The sequence below is a fragment of the Canis lupus genome, chromosome 20 (assembly GCF_003254725.2).
Source record: "Canis lupus dingo isolate Sandy chromosome 20, ASM325472v2, whole genome shotgun sequence".
In the NCBI taxonomy this organism is placed as follows: domain Eukaryota; kingdom Metazoa; phylum Chordata; class Mammalia; order Carnivora; family Canidae; genus Canis; species Canis lupus.
The window spans coordinates 41,235,253-41,251,984 of record NC_064262.1 but is presented as its reverse complement, the minus strand read 5'-3'; the positions used below and the strand labels follow the sequence as shown (position 1 = coordinate 41,251,984).

General features: G+C 39.0%; 1 protein-coding gene across 33 annotated transcripts in view; it reads right to left on the bottom strand.

Annotated features, from left to right (window-relative positions):
- The window catches only part of MAP4 (microtubule associated protein 4), a 204,789-nt gene that overhangs the window by 115,033 nt on the left and 73,024 nt on the right, over positions 1–16,732 (bottom strand). The window lies entirely within an intron of this gene.

Here is a 16,732-nt window from a genome sequence, read left to right as displayed (position 1 = left end):
TAAGTGTCAGCTGTCAGCTCAGAGCGTGATCCTGGAGACCCGGGATCGAGTCCCACGTCGGGCTCCCTGCATGGAGCCTGCTTCTCCCTCTGCCTGTGTCTTTGCCTCTCTCTGTGGGTCTTTCATGAATGAATAAAATCTTAAATAAATAGATAGATAGATAGATAGATAGATAGATAACAACTCTCACATAAAAAGTCCAGGGAGGGCATCATCATTGCTTCTGAGGGCGAGAATTACATGGTCACCAGTATCACTTCTGGAAGTAGAGAACAGTTTTTGGTTTTGTTCTTTAATATTAGTTATTCTAATAGAATACAGTTGTGCCTCATTCCCTAATAACTGAAGATGTTAAAAGCATCTCTACATGTGTTTTGCCATCCTTTTCTTTAGTGAACTGGTCAAATTTTTTGATCATTTTCATTTGGGTTGTTTTCCTCTTAATTGAGTGTTGAGGATTCCTTATATATTCTGAATACCAACCCTTTATCAGATGAATTCTACAAATATTTCCTCTCAGCTTGTAACTTGGATTTTCAATCTTTTTTTTTAAAGATTTTATTTAAAAAAAAAATAAATAAATAAAGATTTTATTTATTTATTCATGAAAGATATAGAGACAGGCAGAGACACAGGTAGAGGGAGAAGCAGGCCCCCTGTGGGGAGCCCAATGGGGAACTCAATCCAGGACCCCAAGATCATGACCTGAGCCAAAGACAGATGCTCAGCCACTGAGCCACCCAGACGCTCCGGATTTTCATTTTCTTAACTTTATCTTTTGCAGAGCAAAAGTTTAAATTTTGATGAACTCTGGTTTTTCACTTTTCCCTAATGCCTTCTTAGGCTTTCAGTGAGGTATCTAAGAAATCTTTCTCTAGAGGCTCCTGGGTGGCTCAGTCGGCTGGGTGACCAACTCTTGATTTCAGCTCAGATCTTGATCTCAAGGTTGTGAGTTCTAGCCCCACAGTGACTCCATGCTGAGCGTGGAGCCTACTTAAAACTCTAAAAAACTTTGCAGTGCCTGGGTGGCTCAGTCAGTTAAGCATCTGCCTTCAGCTCAGATCATGATCCCAGAGTCCTGGGATCGAGCCCTTCATCAGGCTCCCTGCTCTGCTTCCCCCTCTCCCTCGACTTACTGTTCCCCTTGCTTGTACTCTCTCTCTCTCTGTCAAATAAATAAAATCTTTAAAAAATAATATATTAAACATTTTTAAAATATTATTTATTTATTAGAGATATATATAGAGAGAGAGAGAAGCAGGCTCCATGCTGGGAGCCTGACATGGGACTCGATCCCAGGTCTCCAGGATCACACCCTGGGCTGATGGCGGCGCTAAACCGCTAAGCCACTGGGGCTGCCCTAAAAAATTTTCGATAAAAAATTTTTAAAAGAAATCTTCAGGGGATCGCTGGATGGCTCAGCAGTTTAGCGCCTGCCTTTGGGCCAGGGCATGATCCTGTAGTCCTGGGATCAAGTACCGCGTCAGGCTCCTGGAGTGGAGCCTGCTTCTCCCTCTGCCTGTGTCTCTGCCCCTCTCTCTTTTTCTCTATCATGAATGAATAGATAAAATCTTTAAAAAAAGAAATCTTTGTCCAACCCAAGGTCATAGGATTTTTCTATGTTTTCCTCTAGAACTCTTAAGCTTTCAAATTTAGATCTCATACTGAGGCCTGTGATACATGATAAATTTTGTATATGATGTTAGATATGGTCTACATTTTGTTTTGTTTTGTTTGAAGATTTTATTTATTTATTCATGAGAGACACAGAGAGGGAGAGGCAGAAATATAGGCTGAGGGAGAAGCAGGCTCCATGCAGGAAGTCCAATGTGGGATTCCATCCCAGAACTCCGGGATCACACCCTGAGCCAAAGGTAGACACTCAGGCTGAGCCACCCAGGCATCCCTAGATTTTGTATTTTTGCATATGGACATCTAATCATTCCTGTATCATTTGTTGAAAAGGCTATCCTTATTCCACTTAATTGCCTTTGCATCTTTGTTGAAAAATCAACATCCATCCATATTACGTGTGGATCTATTTCTGGACTCTCTCTTCTATTCCACTGGCCTATAAATCTCTTCATTTTTCCAGTACTATACCATCTTGATAAATGAATCTGTACAGTCTTTAAAAGAAGTCATGTAAGTCCTCTAAGTGTTTTCCAAAATTGTTCTGGTTATTGTGGTTCTTTTGCTCTTCTATATCCTGAATGAAATTGCACTGACTATACAGATTAATATAAAGATGTACAACCTTTTCTCAAAGGCTCTAACATTTCAGCGACCTGTCTGGTTCTGCAATCAACTTGCCAACCCAAGAGTTTCCCATGAGTCATTCTCAAGAAGCTAACAGGAGATATTTTTCATTAAGACAAATAAAAATCTAGAATGTATGCTACAAAAATATAAAATGCAAGATTTTACTTTGAAAAACAAGAAACTACACTCTCCATCCTTCTGACTCCCACATATCCAAGGCAGAAATTTTTCACATAAACTCATTGAAAAGATCTTTCATTCTGTTATCTCAGATAACAGAGAAATAACTACAGAGAACATCCTAAAGAACAAGGGCAGCCCGAAAAGAGAATACGAATTAACTGGAAGAAAAAGGAAATCAAGGACTGAAAGACAACAGACTTTTTTTTATTAAATACCCATTATGAACAAGGCACCATGCTGGGGCCTCATGTACCATGTTTTACTTACCCAGAGAGATACTAAACGTTCTAGCCCATATTTATGCCAAATATGGGATAGAACATGCTTGGCATAAATTTCCTTTTACTCCCACAAAATAAACTTCTAAAATTTATTCTTTCTAGCTCAAGAAAGAATACATATTTTTAAAATCTGCCTCATTTTAAAATGCAGATTGTAAAATAATAAAATAAGATGTAGATTACAGGAAAATGCAAATCACAAAAAATATCATCTTCTGGTCATGAGAGTGATAAAATCTTTGTAAACTTAATAAAAGTCACTGTTGGCAATAGTGTAAGAAAACAGTTAATCTCCTATACCACTAGAGGAATATAAATTGGAACATCCGTTTTGAGACAATTTGGCAGTCTATCAAATTTTGAAATATTTAACTTGACAATCCATTTTAGGTATGTAGTTCAGAGAAAGACATAAAAGTACACAAAAATGTATGTTAATGAGATGTTTATTATGGCATTGTTTAAAAAGTAACAAATACCGACAGATTCTCTAAATTGTGAAATAATATGTAACTTTAAAAGAAATGAAGTAGCTTTTCATGTACTGAAATGGGAAGATGCCAGGACATAGTTAGAAAAAAATAAAAGCAAATATGGCATAATACCCTTATAAAACACACAAACACACAACACATGCATACACACACACACACACACACACACACACACACACACACACACACACAATAACAGGAAAACTATTACCAAAAAAGTATGGCATCACATTCAAAGAGAATAAATATCACTCAGGGAGACAATGTTGATATAACAAATAGGAGACTTTTTAAAAAATTACCTCATTTCCCTCAGAAGGATAAAAGAAAACATCACACATCCATGAAATGAGAACAAGCCCCTAAACAAAGTGAATTATCTAATGACTGAGTAAAATCCTTTTCCAGGTTAGACAGTTTCCAATTCGTTGCTCTCATCAAAATTGAAATAGGTCATAATATAGTTGTCTTCTGATAGGACACTGAAAATAATTTCTAATACTGACTTATAGAATTCTTAACATGCAACTCAAAAGAATGGAGGATATTGCCATAATAAGACTTCCATTCCCACATACTTAACTATGTGAATAAACGTTTTTGTCTATTAAGTCTATTAAAACAATAGGAATGGGGTGCCTGGGTGGCTCCGTTAAGCATCCAACTCTTGATTTCAGCTCAGGTCATGACCTGAAGGTTCTGGGTTTGAACCCCACATCAAGCTCCGCACTCAGAGCAAATCTGTTTGAGATTTTCTCTTCTCTCTGCCCCCGCCCCCATTTGCACGCACACTCTTTCTCTAAATAAGCATTTAAAAAAAAAAAAAAAAAGCAATAGGATTGAAAGCCTGGGTGGTTCTCAGCGGTTGGGCATCTGCCTTCAGCTCAGAGCATGATCCCGGATCCGAGAATCAAGTCCCATATGGGACTCCCTGAGAGGAGCCTGCTTCTCCCCCTATCTGTGTCTCTGCCTCTCTCTGTCTCTCATGAATATATAATTTTTTTTAAAAAGGTAATAAGAAATTACTAAATCTTCTTTCATCCTAGTAAAAAATAATGATCCAAAGATTCATGATCTGAGAAAAATATTAGTCCTCATCATTAAGAAAAACATTTTTTTTTTAAAAAAAGAATTTTTTTTAAAATTTATGATAGTCACACACAGAGAGAGAGAGAGAGAGAGGCAGAGACACAGGCAGAGGGAGAAGCAGGCTCCACGCACCGGGAGCCCGACGTGGGACTCAATCCCGGGTCTCCAGGATCACGCCCTGGGCCAAAGGCAGGCACCAAACCACTGCGCCACCCAGGGATCCCCAAGAAAATAATTTCCAATCAAATTCAACTTTATATGGTAATGATTTACCAAAAGTTGTAATATGTGATCAACTGTATACCACTAGTAACTATGATAATAACTCTTCTTCTTGATCAAGTTAATATTAAAAGCCTTATGGTTACAGGAACTTTTTCTTTTCTTTTCGGTTACAGGGACTTTTTAAATTAAACTTTAAGCTTACACACATACTTTGTTACAAAAACATAGTAACAATCAAGAAAAAAAAACTTTCAAGTATAAAAATGTATTGCACAAGATAAAAGTCTATGACAGACCCAGACTAGAAATAAGAGCTCAAGAAATCAAAAGAAGGATTTACATTTCCAATGATAAAGAACAGCTTGTTCATGCATTTTTAAAATAGATGATGAGGAGAATCAAAATGCTATATATTTAGAAGCATTTGGATACACTGAAAAGAGTGGTGTAACTTATTTTTATATGGCAAAAGTAAAACATTCTGAAAATGACATGCTTTACAACTACCACCTTTGGCCAAAGCTTTAAATATCATCAACCTCCCGGTTGGTATCTCCAGCCCAGAACCGTCCTCTGAACTCCAAACTCCTATCAAGCTGCCTACTGCTCTTCTCAACTTGAGAATCTTCTATGCTGTCATGTAATTCATACTTGACAATTCCTGAAATTACCAGAATTTCTTATATTCCCCTCAAAAGCTACTCTTTCTAGAGCCTTCCCAATTTTAAATATGGCAATCTCTTCCTTTCAGTTGCTCATGCTAAAACCTTAGGGCCATCCAGGATTCATGCTCCAAAATGTACAAGGAGCAGTTTGGATGGTATGGCATGGGCTACTGCAGGACAGGAGGGGGTTCAAGACAGAACAAGAGGAAAAGAACTGGACAGGTAGTAGAGGCATCTTTTTCAAAGGAACAGGAAAAAAAGTAGTAAATGAGCTAGACAGCCAATTGAGACAGGATTTTTTTATTTAAGGAAAAATTACAGTATGTTTGGTGCTGATGAATAACCCGGCTGAAACAACACAACTGATGAGAGAGAGAAGAGATAACTGCTGTAGCAGCACCCTGAGTGACAGCACAGTTCACCTGTAACAAGTGTTAAGAGCAGAGTAAAGAGCACAGGAGAAGGTAGATATGTAGAAGACGTAGCAGGGATACCATGCAAGGATTTTTCTTCTGACTGAGTCTATTGGTTCTTTGTTGTAAAAGTCTTTGGCTGAGAATATGAACAGGAGAACAAGTGCTGGAGGTTGGAACAGAAAGAAGATGTGAAAGAGTTATCTAGGAAAGTGGAAAACTTCACAAATTCATATGAATTCATAGGAGACTGCTCAGGTTCAAAGTTCAAGTTTTTAATTTTTTTTTAAATTTTTTTTATTTTTTTTTAATTTTTTTAAATTTATTTATGATAGTCACAGAGATAGAGAGAGAGGCAGAGACACAGGCAGAGGGAGAAGCAGGCTCCATGCACCGGGAGCCCGACGTGGGACTCGATCCCGGGTCTCCAGGATCGCGCCCTGGGCCAAAGGCAGGCGCCAAACCGCTGCGCCACCCAGGGATCCCTCAAAGTTCAAGTTTTTAAACAAATGAAGTAAGACTGTCATTTACATTTCTTGAAAACAGTACTTACATGTCTAATAATTTAGCCTTGTGAGTTAAGTGAATCTTTGGTTTTGAAAAACAGCATCGGTAGGACATTAAATTAAGCAGAAAGTATGCATCCATGAAGATGGAATGGTTTCACAGAAATAACACAGGGTTTAAAATCAGGAGATTTAGGTTCAGTTGTGGTCTGTCACTATTAACCAAATGATCAAATGCAACTCCCTCGTGCTTTTCCTTCACAGCCTCCCCTGGAAAATGGGATAATATCTACCTTCCACGGTTATCATGAGGACTAAATCTAGTAATACTGGAGGCAGTACTCTTGCCAATTACATAGTGTTAAGTAAACCTTAAAAACCATATTATTCTCACTGTCACTGATTACAGATTGTTCAACTATAGATTGATCAACCTATAGACTAACTATACATTAACTATACATTGATCACTACTAAATCTTTAACTTTGGGAGACCACTGAAATTAATTTGCTTTTGCCTTATATAAAAATCTAGCTTAAGTGACATTAGTAGACTAAGTAATAATTGTAAGTCTAAGAAATAAGCAACTTACTAGAATAAAATAAAAGCAAAACAAGGAAGTCAGAAGATAAAACAGAGACTAAGATTTGACATAACACCTAACAGTCTTAAAAAAAAAAAAAATCCAAGCCCAGGAGAGAATTAAAACAAACATTATAACATAAAAACAGTAAGTTTTATTTTTAAAAAAATTTTTTATCCCCCCCCGCCTCCCCCCCCGCCCCCAGGAGACACCTGGACGGCCCCTATTTTTTAAATTTTTAAAAAAGATTTACTAATTTCAGAGAGAGAAAAAAGAGTGGGAGGGGCAGAGGGAGAGTCTCAAGCAGACTGTGCTGAGCTGCGAGCTCAACCAAGATCTTGAGCTGAGCCTATACCAAGAGTTGGATGCTCAACTGACTGCACCATCAGGCGCCCCAACAATTAGGTTTTATTTTATTTATTTATTTTTTAAAAGATTTTATTTATTTACTCATGAGAAACAGAGAGACAGAGAGGTAGAAACGCAGGCAGAGGGAGAAGCGGCCTCCTCCACGCAGGGAGCCCCACGTGGGACTCGATCCTAGGTCTCCAGGATCATGCCCTGGGCCAAAGGTGGCGCTAAACTGCTGAACTACCCAGGCTGCCCAACAATTAGGTTTTAGAGTAGGAAAGAGGCTCACTGTGCATTACTGCCTACACCCTAATTCAAAAGATACTACACTGCCTTCTTTCACTGACTAATTCCTCTAGAGGAACACCTATCTCATGAAATGAGAACTTTCTCAGCTAAACACCTATAGCACTGAAAGCACTACAAATTTTTTAAACTTAATCACACGCTCTGAGAAATATAAATATTCAAATTTACTGTTTTAAAATCTCTTCTCTTACAAGTGATTTCAGAGTCCCAGAGCTGGTAAGCCAATTTGGCAGAAAAGATTAGTAGCAAGAAGCTGAGAGGGCATGTGTGCTGTGAGGAAGACAGACACAGGACACAGTGAGTCACTTTGGGCAAAATGCGGGGGCCTGGGGGGGTTCAGCATTATCTCAGTGCAAGGGCACCTTATTGTGAAAAAGTCAAGCCTGTTCCAACACTGCCCTCTGGTGGCCAATAAAGTTGGCTGCGATGCTCTGTGATAGAAGGCCAACCAACCAAACAAGAAACTGCAGTATCTAGTTATCATAATTTCGAGGACTTACTTAGTCCCTTGGACCAATGTTTTTCAATCTTGGGTGCATCAAAGTCACCTGCAAGGGCTTTTAAAACACAGGCTGCTGAGCTCCATACCCAGTTTTTAATTCCATGTGGGCCCTAGTGATAGGATACTGCTGGTCCAAGAACCACACTTTGAGAACCACTGTCCTATGTTAAAACATTTTATAGAAGCCAGTTCTTAGCCCTGAAAACCTTCTGAAATGCTGGGGAGAAGGGATTCTCTCACTCCCACAAATAGAACTATCTAGGCACAGAATTCAGAAAAATTAAGTGACTTATTCACAAATTTGCCAACTATTTGTGTCTAAGGGTCAAAAATGTGCTAGATGCTCATCAAACATCTAGAACAATGTTTTGGATGAACAAAAGTCACAAAAATATTATTGTTTTGTTATTCACATATAAGAGAAAGGCATCTTTTGTCTCTCTGACCTTGACAACAGAGCCATATAGAGCTGATAATAAACAATGATTGGGAAGATAACATTTCTGAAGATGAAAAAAAAAATACATACATCCTGAAAAAGTATTTTGAGAACGGTTTCCCAGGGTGACATTTTAGAAGTAGTATGACACCAGTTTTATTTCCAGGTATTTGGATATTTAGATGTTTTACAGGGGCAATAAGAAGATAAAAATACAGAAACAAAACTGGATGGGGTAAAATGGAAAAAAGTAGAGTGTATCCACAAAAAGGCCTAAAAACAATGACAGATCCAGTAGCAACAAGGATCCTTAGCACCCGTGCTGTGAAGTGGAGGGAGGCTTTGAGAAATCATTTCCAGATCTGGGGCAGGAAAACTGTACCTTGGGGTGGCGGGGAAAGCAACTTTTCCTACTCTGATAAGTGTCATAAAAGCACCCTGCTTGCTTACCCCTTATTTTTAGGTTGAGGGCAATTAGGGTGGGCATGTGAGAGTTAAAAGAAATAGAAACATCACTATCCAAAGAGTTCTATTAAATGTAATCCATTCAACTGCCCTTTCTATCATAGATGCAGGAATGTGGTTGATAAATTTTCACTGGCTGACTTCAGTGAGCCTGCTGTAAAATCACATCCAGAGCTCCAGGGATAACTTACTGAATCTCATCCAGTAACAAAACCAAACTTAAAGTTGGATATATACAGTAAAACATGAAAATAATGACGTCTAGGGCCCTTCCATCACTTCTGAAGAAGCATTCAGAAGAAAAAACATCTTATTTAGAACATTCTCCAAGCAAAACACAAACTTATCATTTGGGCAAAATCCATCAGTCTATTAATGTATAAAAATTAGATCACCATAGCGAAGCCCCTGAGTTCAATGAAAGCTCACTCACTGCCTTAGATCTCCGCAAGACCAAATAAAAAAATTCTTTTCCTTTCTTCTTCATTGTCTCCAGCCACCTCTCCTTCTCTGACTTACCCTTTTTTTAAAGACTTTATTTTTTATTTGACACAGATAGAGAGTGAGAACAAACAGGGGGAGCTAGCTGCAGGCAGAGGGAGAAGTAGACTCCCTCAATGCAGGGCTGCATCTATCTCAGGACTCTGAGATTACGACCTGAGCCAATGCAGATGTTTAACCAGCTGAGCCACCTAGGCACCCCTCTCTGACTTACTCTTAACCAAACCTTCTACAAATAAGGTGATATAAAAAAAATTAGAAACTTATAATGTAGTTCTACTGTAATTATAAATTTTATATTCCTTTTTAACAGGCTAATAAACAAATGTATGTGTACAGAACTCACTGATCCAAAACGAAATACAGTAAAAATAAGGCTCCCTCCCACCCCTATACTCCAGCCAGCTACTTCTTTCTGAAGTAACCACTGTTACCAATTTCTAGAGTAATCTCCCTGAATTAATGAACTTTTTATTTATAGTACTTAATTACAGGTAATTCACATTATTAAAAATATCAGAGAAAATTTAATAGTTTTTATAAGCAAAATAGTTTCCAAAAAACTTTCCTCTTCTGAGGTTGTTAATGATACACAAATCATGTAACCTAAGATGAAGCATAATAAAATCTACTGATGCCACGTCATTATCCTCACCCACCTAAGTTGAGTCCCAGGTGGTGGAAGCAATGCATAGCTAAAGGAAAACAGAAAATGAAATCCAAAGCAAGACATGGCCCTCTAGATGGAGGTAAGCGCTGGCTCTCCTGGGTCAGAGCATGTGAGGGAGAGATGCAGGGTGTAACACTAGCAGTTAAGAAGAATTCAAAGAAAAAGTTTAATGACAGGCTAAAGGCTAAGTAGAAGAGTTGTATGAGAGTATAGAGTCCCTAGCATCCACAGACACAAGGGGAGTTCACACCCACTTGCAGGTCTGTCTGCACAGATGTTTACCAGATGCTCACAAGACTGTAAGCAGAGGGATCCCTGGGTGGCACAGCAGTTTGGCGCTGGCCTTTGGCCCAGGGCGCGATCCTGGAGACCCAGGATCGAATCCCACGTGGGGCTCCCTGCATGGAGCCTGCTTCTCCCTCTGCCTATGTCTCTGCCTCTCTCTCTCTCTCTCTCTCTCTCTCTGTCTCTCATGAATAAATAAATAAAATGAAGAAGTAGGAAGATGAAGGAAGAAGAAGAAGAAATCCTCCTTTGCCTTTTTTTTGGGGGGGGGGATGAGTTAACTGGGCATGTGATGTGATGAGCACTGATGACTTATGCAATTGATAAGTCACTGAACACTACATCTGAAACTAAGTATGTACTTATGTTAGTTAATTGAATTTAAATAGTAAAAATACATATTCTCTTACCCTAGGAGAGGAGCAGGAAGTCCTACCCAGAATCCTGCAGGATACCATCAGAAGACCCTACCACTGTAAGAGGGATATTACTGAGAAAGACTCAACCATGCACATAGAATTAAGCCTAAACCAGGACCAAAAACCAAAGATAACAAAACTCCCATCTACTTCCAGGCTAGCACTTTCTGATAAGGGAGGGGCCAGCACACATAGAAACAAACATCCTTCGGGGGCACAGGTGCACAAGGAGACCAAAAGCTAAGGGTGGAGCAAAAACACTGAGAGAAACCCTCCGGCACTCACCCCCCCCCCCCCCGCCCCACTCTACGCACAAGGAATACAGGAATTTGAAGCCAGTGCCGCACTGAGACAGTAACCACAAAGCTGAAACTAGCTCAGCCCTAGCCTAAACTGACTCAACCCTTTACATTAATTACCTAATAAGAGAGAAGACATGCCCACTTCCAGGCATAAATATTTATTATTTCAGTCACTACTGTTTTACATGTGAAGTTCCACATTCACTCAAAAATTAAGAGATGCAAAAAGTGCCCCCCAAAATACTGTCAAGAGACAAAACAATCAGACTGAGAAACTACCCAGATGTTCAGATTTACCAGACAAGAGATTTAAAATAATTATGAATACTGTTCAAGTCTACGGTGGAAAAAACTCAAAATACGCAAGAACAGATGGGGAGCCTCAACAGAGTCAAATAGAAGAAACTATAAGAGTCAAATAGAAATGCTAGAGATTAAAACCAGAAAAGATACTGAAGAATGCCACTGAGGGCTCCACATTAGATTTAATGGAACCAGGGGGAAAATATCCGAGAACTTGAAAATAGGTCAAAGAACCTGCCCAAATGAAACACAGGAAACAAAAAGAAGGAAAAAAACAAAACAAACAAACAAACAAAAAAGAGCATCCAAGAGCTGTGAAGCAATACCCAAAAATCTAATAAAAATGTCATTGGAATCCCAGAGAAAAGAGAAAGAATGAGGCAAAGAAATATTTTTAAAAGATAACAATCCAAAAATTTCCAAACTTCATGAACCACATCAAAGCATGGATCAAGCTCACAGAACCCCAAGCAGTACAAATACCAAGATACCACCTAAACACAGCATATTCCAAATGCAAAACCCAAAGATAAAGATAAAATCCTGGAGGCAACCACAGGGGAAAACAGGCACAAAGATCAAGATTATAACAGACTTATCACAAACTATCCAACTAGGAAGACTAATATTCCTAAATAAAAGAGAAAAAGTCACAAAGAATAAACACCTTGGAAAGGTATCTTCCAAAACTGAATGCTTGTTTTTCATAAACCAAACCTGAAATAATTCATTGCTAAAAGACCTGTGCTATAAGAAATGTTAAAAGATGGGTGCCTGGGTGGCTCAGTTTGCCTTTGGCTCAGGTCATGATCTCAGGATCCTGGGATCCAGTGCTGTGTTGGGCTCCCTGCTCAGCAGGGAGTCTGCTTCTCTCTCTCTCTCCCTCTGCCCCCCTCCTTGCTCATGCACTTGCTCTGTCAAATAAATAAATAAAACTCTTTAAAAAGATGTTAAAAGAATTCTTTCAGTCATTAGGAGTATGGTGCTAGACAGAAACCTGGGTCTATACAAGGAAACAGGATGACCAAGATGATAAAAATGGGAGTAACTGTAAATGGTTATTTCTCATATTTTTAATCTAAAAGATAACAGTCTAAAGCAAAAAGAGTGACAATGTAGGTTACTAATATATGTAAAATTAGACAAATTGGAAGAAATTAAAGATATACACTGTAAACAGTAAGTCAAATATAAAACAAATTTTATTTATCTAAAGACTTTTACTCATTCATTTATTTAGAGAGAAAGAGAGAGAGAGAAAACATGAGCAAGGGGAGGGGCAAAGGGGGAGAGAGAGGGAGAGAATCCCAAGTAGACTCCATGTCCAGTGCAGAGCACCATGCAGGCCCAATCCCATAACCCTAAGATCATGACCCAACTGGAAACCAAGAATCAGATGCCCAACTGACTGAGCCACCACAGTCACCTCAAATATAAAATAAATTTTAAAAGAAATATATATAATAAGTCAATATTGAAGTTAAAAACAAAATCATAAAATACTCAATCCAAAACCTTTGTGATAGAGAAGGAAAAATAAAATGAACAGATGGAAGAAACAGAAAGCAACTAGCAAAATGACAGATTTAAATCCAACGATATGAATAATCGCATTAAATAGAGTCTAAAATACCAAAAAAAGACAGAGACCTTCATATTGGACAGAAAAGCAAGACCCTTCTATATTGTGTCTGCAAGAAATCCCTTTTTCTTAATAAAGAAATGCACTGAAAGTAAAAGGATGCAGACAGATATACCATGTCAGGGAGGCCTGGGTGGTTCAGTGGTTGAGCGCCTGCCTTTGGCTCAGGGCATGATCCCAGGTCCAGGATTGAGTCCCACAGCAGACTCCCTGCAGGGAGTCCCGGGATCAGACCCTGCATCGGGCTTCCTGCATGTAGCCTGCTTCTCCCTCTGCCTGTGTCTCTGCCCCGCGCCCCCATCATGAATAAATAAATAAAATCTTTTAAAAAACAAAAAAAAAAATAAAAGGAATCCGCAATAGCTATATTAACAGGACAAAAATGAGACTTCAGAACAAACAATATTACCAAAAATAATGAGATACTACACAATGATAAGAGGGTCAATTTATGAAGAAGACATAACAATCATGGGTGAAGGGGATTAAGAGTATATTTATCTTGATGGGCACCAAGTAATATACGGAAGTGCTGAATCACTATATTGTACACCTGAAACTAATATAATCCTGTATGACAACAGATCTTCAAAATACATGAAATAAAAATTGGGAGAGGGGAACCCTGTGTGGCTCAGTGGTTTAGTGCCTGCCTTTAGCCCAGGGCGTGATCCTGGAGTCCCAGGATCGAGTCCCATGTTGGGTTCCTTGCATGGAGCCTGCTTCTTCTTCTGCCTGTGTCTCTGCCTCTCTCCCTGTGTGTGTCTCTCATGAATAAATAAACAAAATCTTTAGAAAATAAAATAAAAATTAGGAGAATACAAAGGTTTCAAAAGAAACAAATCCACAAAATTCTGTGGAGACCTCATCTCTCCCTCTCAGAAATCTATTACAAGTAGATATAAAGTCAGTAAGGATACAGAAAACCTAAACAACACTACCAACTAGACCCAACTGACATAAAAAGAGCACTCCACACAGTAACACCATCATATTATTTCAGGTACTCACAGAACACTGACCATGAGAGGCCATATATTCTGGATATAAAGTAAAACATGACAATCGGAAATGAACAGAAATTTCATAGGATGTCTTTTGACCACAACAGAATTAAACTAAAAATCAATTATAGTAAGATACCTGGGAAAATCTCCCAATTTTGAGATATTAACATATTTCTCAATAACCCATGGCTCAAAAGGGATTCAGAAGGGAAATTAGAAAACATTTTGAACTGAGTAAGCATTATAAACATAACATACCAAAATCTATGGGACACACTATAATACCATGATTAGAGGGAAATTTGTTAACATTAAAACCTTATTTCAAGGGCAGCCCCGGTGGTGCAGCAGTTTAGCGCCACCTGCAGCCTGGGGTGTGATCCTGGAGACCCAGGATCGAGTCCCACATCGGACTTCCTGCATGGAGCCTGCTTCTCCCTCTGTCTGTCTCTGCCTCTCTCTTTGCTCTCTCTGAATGAATAAATAAGTAAATCTTTAAAAAATAAAAATAAAAAAATAAAATAAAACCGTATTTCAAGTAACTGCCAGAGAAGAGGTGGTGAGTGGGCAAAATGGGTGAAGGTGGACAAAAGGTACAAATTTCCAGGTATAAAATGTAAGTAAATCCTGAGGATGAAACAGCATGGCAACTACAGTTAACAATATTGTATAAGGGGATCCCTGGGTGGCGCAGCGGTTTGGCGCCTGCCTTTGGCCCAGGGCGCGATCCTGGAGACCCGGGATCGAATCCCACATCAGGCTCCCGGTGCATGGAGCCTGCTTTTCCCTCTGCCTATGTCTCTGCCTCTCTCTCTCTCTCTCTGTGACTATCATAAATAAATAAAAATTAAAAAAAAAAAAAAAAAAAAAAAAAAAACAATATTGTATAGGGATCCCTGGGTGGCGCAGCGGTTTGGCGCCTGCCTTTGGCCCAGGGCGCGATCCTGGAGACTCGGGATCGAATCCCACGTCGGGCTCCCTGCATGGAGCCTGCTTCTCCCTCTGCCTGTGTCTCTGCCTCTCTCTCTCTCTCTCTGTGACTATCATAAATAAATAAAAATTAAAAAAAAAAAAAAAAAAAAAACAATATTGTATAGGGATCCCTGGGTGGCGCAGCGGTTTGGCGCCTGCCTTTGGCCCAGGGCGCGATCCTGGAGACTCGGGATCGAATCCCACGTCGGGCTCCCTGCATGGAGCCTGCTTCTCCCTCTGCCTGTGTCTCTGCCTCTCTCTCTCTCTCTCTCTCTCTCTGTGACTATCATGAATAAATAAATAAAATCTTTAAAAAAAAAAAATAGTGTATAGTTGAAAATTGCTGAGTAGATCTTAAAAAGTTCTCATCACAAAGAAAAAAATTTTTAAATACGTGTGGTGATAGATATTCATTAGACTTACTGTGGTGGTTATCTCACAAGATATAAAACAGGAAGTCATGTTGTACAACTAAAACTAATATATTTTGTGTCAATTATGAAAAGACAAAATGTTTCAAATCAATGATCTAAGCTGTCACCTTAAAAAATCAGAAAAAAAAAAAAATCAGAAAACAGCAAATCAACTCAAAGCAAGCAGAAGGAAGGAAATATTAAAGATGTGAGCAGATGGGGATCCCTGGGTGGCGCAGCGGTTTGGCGCCTGCCTTTGGCCCAGGGCGCGATCCTGGAGACCCGGGATCGAATCCCACATCGGGCTCCCGGTGCATGGAGCCTGCTTCTCCCTCTGCCTGTGTCTCTGCCTCTCTCTCTCTCTCTCTCTCTGTGACTATCATAAATAAATAAAAATTAAAAAAAAAAAAAACAAAAAACAAAAAAACGTAATTATAAAAAAATAAATAAATAAAAAAAATAAAGATGTGAGCAGAAATTTAAAACAGAAAAATAAGAGAGATGCCTGAGTGGCTCAGCAGTTGAGCATCTGATTTTGGCTCAGGGCGTGATCCCAGAGTTCCTGGATCAAGTCCCACATGGGGCTCCCAGCATGGAGGCTGCCTCTCCCTCTGCCTAGGTCTCTGCTTCTCTCTCTGTGTGTCTCTCATGAATAAATAAAATCTTTAAAGGAAAAAAAAAAAAAAAATAAGAAGAATCTATGAAATCCAAAGCTAGATCTTTAAAAACATCAGCAATTGATAATCCTCTATCCAGATTCATCAAGAAAAAAGATGACACAATTACCAAGATAATGAATGAAAGAAGGGGCATTAACAACATATCCTACTGACTTTAAAGGAATCAGGTAATAGTATTTTATCTCCATCAATTTGACAACTAAGAGGAAATGTGCCAATTCCCTGAAAGATACAACTACCAAAGCTAACTTGAGAAGAAATAAATAACCTGAATAGTTCTGTATCTCTAAAAGGAAGTGAATTCCTATTAAAAAAACAAAACAAAACAAAAACAAAAACAAAAACACCTGGGACACCTGGGTGGCTCATCTGCCTTCGGCTCAGAATGTGATCCCAGGATCTGGGATCCAGTCCCACATCGGGCTCCCTGTGAGGAGCCTGCTGCTCCCTCTGCCTATGTCTCAGCCTCTGTGTGTCTCTCATGAATAAATAAATAAATCTTTAAAAAAAAAAACCTGACCAAGAAAATTCTAGGCCCAGGTGGCTTCACTGACCAAGTCTATCCAACATTAAAGACAAAAACATCAATTCTACATTAACTATGCTAGAAAACAGAATAGGAGGGAACATTTCCCAACTCATTTTAGGATGCTAGCATGACCTAAATTCTAAAACCAAACAAAGGCATCAATCACAAGAAAACTACAGACCAATATCCCACATGAATATAAATGCAAAAATCCTCAAACAAACAGCAAATCTGATCCAG